This window comes from Teleopsis dalmanni, chromosome 2 (assembly GCF_002237135.1).
Source record: "Teleopsis dalmanni isolate 2A chromosome 2, ASM223713v2, whole genome shotgun sequence".
In the NCBI taxonomy this organism is placed as follows: Eukaryota; Metazoa; Arthropoda; class Insecta; order Diptera; family Diopsidae; genus Teleopsis; species Teleopsis dalmanni.
This window is the reverse complement of record NC_051847.1, coordinates 68,258,640-68,263,664: the sequence shown is the minus strand read 5'-3', so window position 1 is coordinate 68,263,664 and position 5,025 is coordinate 68,258,640. Positions and strand designations below refer to the sequence as shown.

Here is a 5,025-nt window from a genome sequence, read left to right as displayed (position 1 = left end):
AAACAGCGCAATTCGAGTAAGTTTTTCCGTTTGCTTGTCTTTTTTGCATCTTTGCTTACGCCAATAAATCCCTGAAGCGAAATGAAAAACTCGTAAAAAAGTTCATTACACACAAATTGGGTCGGGACGAAACTTGAAATTATTGGCAAATAATATAAAGCGGAAAGCAAATCAAATAAAACGGAAATAGTTGCTGATCACATGTAATAAAAATGAGTATGAATCAACTCACAACAACAACAACTACAGCAATCCTAACCCGAAGAATCAAAAAAGCAAAAAAAAATAAATAAATATGAAAATCGAAAGCATCGAAAGGCAAAAAACTTTCAACCATTCTGTTTTTATGAGTGTTTTTAATAGTTTCGGACATGGTGAGCATTAAATTAGAGAATGGAATGAATCTACCAGATACTTAAGTCTTTGATAGAGTTTTGATTGAACTTTTTTTTCAGAAATCAATGTCTGTGAAATTTTTGAACGACGAAATGTTAAATGTTACGACCGTAACGTTGGCATGTGTCAGCCAAGCAAGGACAAACAATTATGAGTTTTACTATATGAGCCGGAACGAAAGTGAATGACAGTATATAGTATATCATATATAGTAATCAGTTCGGAAAATTTGTATACTTATACTTGAATAGATCATAAATATGAGGAAGAGTTGTTTCAATCACTTTGTTCTTTGAATCTGATTAAATTAAATTAGAAAGATTGATTTTATGAAAAAAGAATACAATTTATTTGACTTGGATTTTAGTAGAGTTTACAATTTTAAATTTTACTAATTCCTAATTTGATGACTCTAATAAAAACGTTAAAGTTTGATAAAGTCTGGCATGTTGGACTCATTAAGAAACTAACAGGTACCCTTCCAACTGATTATTGTGACATCTTAGAGACATACTTGACTGATCGGTTTTTACGTATTAAATATAATATGGATTTTAGTAGAGTTTGCAAATTTAAATTTTACTAATTCCTAATTTGATGACTCTAATAAAAACGTTAAAGTTTGATAAAGTCTGGCATGTTGGACTCATTATGTTAAGAAACTAACAGATACCCTTCCAACTGATTATTGTGACATCTTAGAGTCATACTTGACTGATCGGTATTTACGTATTAAATATAAAAATAATTTTTCTGAAGTAAAACCTATAAAAGGAAATATACTAAACAAAGTTGAAGACGTTTAAGTTTTAATTCTACTATTGACAAATAGATAGCACTCCTAGAACTTAATAACATCCCAGTACATATGAAACAAGTATCTTTAATATTGAGTTTAATGTCATTTACTTCCCCACTTTTAACTACTTAACCTGAGTAAATAATGTAAACCATCAAATATGTTAAAAATCTTTAAAGTGTGCGCATGGGAAATCGTTTAACCTGAAAACAATCTCTGACATAAAAACTTCAAATGTCAGAATGCATTATCGAAGAAGACAAATAAGCGATGCTATCAGATATGAAATAATGGAAAGCGTTCCACAATGATCACAAAACAAAATATCAAACAGCACAAAATGCAATTTAGTGAAATGCATAGAAAATTTTCCTTTCCTTCACAATTTTCATGTTATTTTATTTTAGTTTTTCTTTCAAATTTGTTTTTCTTTGTGAGGATATCACATCTGGTATGTTTCGTTTCCCTAGCTTTTTCTTCCATTCCAAGCGTTTCGTTTAGTTTTCAAATTTTAGTTGATTTAAGTTTGTGATGCTTCAATTTCACAAGAAAATTTGCTGAGTTACTTATGCTGACTCCCAAAATCCCAGTTCAATATTATCAATTTCGCTATGAAATTGTAGAGAATATAAAGAACATTAAGGCATAAAGTTTCCTCTTAAATTGGTATGGACTTTTGTTTTTAGTATTTTTCTTCTCTGGCAACACACACCAGTTTCTTCACATCTATTTTATTCTTAAAGTGAATTGTTTCTCAAAATTGGCAATTTTATAATATAAAAAAAGATTTTTTAAATTTTTTCCAATGATTAATAATTTCAATTTTTAAAATCAAAAAGCATTTTTATTGGATTACTGCGATAACTGTAATCTACTGAAATAAGCAATAATAATTAATAGAGTAGATCAAGAACAGATAACTAACTTTTAAATATAATATTAAATATTGTGGGGTATGTGGAAAAATATTCAAAAATAAAAGTTCATCAAGCTATTGGTTTTCAATAACAAACAGTTATTAAGTAAAAGATTTAAACATTTAAAATCAAATTTGTTTTAAAATAAGCATGGTCAATACAGACTAGGGATTCATGCTAGAAGATTTAATCTCCCTTTCAATCATACCTATCGTAGATGTGGGAAACAGGATAAAAGTGCCTCTCATCGACTCTGTCTTTGCCCATCTCATGCATGGCGACGATTAATACTTTAGAACTCTCCTTCTTTAGGATATTGATCAATTACAAGACCTCCCACTAAACAGCATTCTAAGCTTCGCCAGAGGTTCTAGTTGGTTTTAAATCCTAAGTTTCCTCTGTATACGGTAAGACAATGGGCCGATAAGCCTAAGTGGATCGCAAGTATAATCTAACCTAACCTAAGCATGGTCAAAAAGGTAAAGAATACCATGAATTGACCATTAATCGATAACCAAAAATTAGTGCAGTCCACAACAAGGCCCCTGTTAGAAAAGTTTTTTACAACCAAGAGACGTAGTCACTGGTACGATATTCTTAATAAATCCAAGCTAGAATGCTGGTTTGTCCCTACAACTATATTAGCTGAAAGAGTTGGATACCCCTGAAAGGAGTCCCTGAAAAAACAGAACTACGACCCTGCCTAAAGGTAACTGTGTCATCTAGTCACATTATTTGTAATTGTATGGCTTTGATGTAAACCAAGAGAAGTTTGCTGAACCGAGAGTTGCTATCACCGTCTGATGTTAGGAATTCCTCAACATTAGTTAGAAAGGAGCAGGCTTACTTTTTAAGGTCTTGATTCAAATTGTAGGTAAGAAGTAATTTCTTCTGACTTATGCAGAAAGAAATTATATGGATACTATTAGTTCCGGGTTACCCAAAAATTTCTTAAAAAGAAATAAAAGAAAATCCTGACGAAAAGAAAACGTGCAGCTACACGGTCTGTGAACCTGAAACTTAACTTTCACCTAGAGATAGACAATTACTTCTGATTTATTCAGCAAGGAGATGAGAAACAGATAAATCTTGCTGTGAGAATCTGCCAAGACTGTCACAATCACTATCATTCAAAGTATGGTATCTCTCAAAATAAATCGATTGTATGCAAATTAATAAAAATAAAATGAACTATTATAGGAATGTCAACAAGACACAATATTCTATTCAACATTATCCCTCTAGAATATCGGTAACTTGCTTTAATGGAACTAATAGGTTTTGTGGAAAAGAAAATGAGATCGCAAAAAACATGCTGTAAGCGTGTTGGATACTAATGTATAAAGGAAAAGAATATTTAGGTGGGCTACATATTTATATTTTAATGCTTCTAGTGGTTCGTAGGTGTCGCTTTCAATAATTTTCAGCCAACCTGTATAAACAACATTATTTTTTAATACAGGTTTAATATATTAAATATTACAGATATAAAATTAATCGTATAATGTTCTTTCTCACGTTTATCTATAATTTAATATACACAAGTCATTGATGAAGAGCAAGGAATCTTTTAGTTATATTTATATTTGATTTTTGTGGGAATTTAGTAATATTTTTAAGTAAAATAAATGCAAATGCCTTTTAACAAGTCTTTCTTATACAGTATAAATCTTTGTGAAATTAAATATTATATTTCCTAAACATAAGATATAAACATAAAATCACTTTTCTCAATATTTTTCAATTCCATTTCATTAATTGAAGCCAACACTCAACTAAAGCCTGGCCCTGGGTGCGACCTGAATCAATAGTGCGAATAAAACAAACATTTTGAAGGTTAAAGATGCAAGAAAATAATTTCAAAATATAAAGGAAATTGAGGTAAATAAAAAGTATTTACCCTCTTTACACTTTCAGAACTAAACAAGCAAAAGCATTGAGTTTCATAAATGCAAATGCATGAATGCTCGAATCCATATAAATTTTCTTAAACGCACATGCCTTGCCACACAACTAAAAGCATTTTCCTTAAACGTTTTGTGAAAATTCTTTTTTAGGTATCCTTCCGTCCCCCCAAAACTAGAAAATATTCAAATGCACGGGAAAAAGTATTGGAAACAAAACAAAAATGCAAATTTTTTATGTTGGAAAATGTAGTGAGCAGAAAAAGTAATGAATGCATTTTCTTTCTTTGCCTCACAGATTTTCGGCAACAATGCCTTTCCACAGCAATTTTATTTATTTCTGTTTGAGTTCAACTTCTCAAGGATATTAATATTTCGCGATACTCATACCCTCCGACGCGCCTTAAGTTTATTTGCATTGTATTCGTACGTTCACAAATACTCGACAGTCATTGGTTCATCCCGGTATACTTCCGGTTCCGCTTGTTCTGTCTGACTCAACACAAACGCTCAAATACTTCTGAACGTTTTCAATTTTGCATAGAACAACACTGACTTTGCTGTTTCTTGAAGTGATTTCCATTTCGAAGAAGCAAGGAAAACGCATTGATTTTCTTTTTTATGTTAGATTTACAATTCCGAAGAGGGAAGAGTTGAAGAACTGACAAAAGAATACGTGAATCTGCTAAATTGTCAAGGCATAAAGTAAAAATGCATTCAAATGTATTCATTGTGGTAGCTTACAAAGGATAATAGCTTTATGCTATCACACATATAAAAACTTTATTTATTTCCCTTCAAAGATTAGATATTAAGTAATAATTTCATCTCTTAAAAGCAAGATTATAATGAACTGGAGTCTGTCTGTGTTTACAAAAAATACGACTGAATATGATGTTAGGCAAAATGCACCTATATTTTATTTTGTGTCTTACGAACATTACAGGATATATGATAAGGAATAATAAATGACTTTTCAAATACTTTTTCAAGCTAATTAACAGCACTA

General features: G+C 30.8%; 1 protein-coding gene across 1 annotated transcript in view; it reads left to right on the top strand.

Annotated features, from left to right (window-relative positions):
• LOC119674775 overlaps positions 1-5,025 on the top strand; it is a 46,415-nt gene that overhangs the window by 845 nt on the left and 40,545 nt on the right. The gene's annotated exons all lie outside the window — the stretch shown is intronic.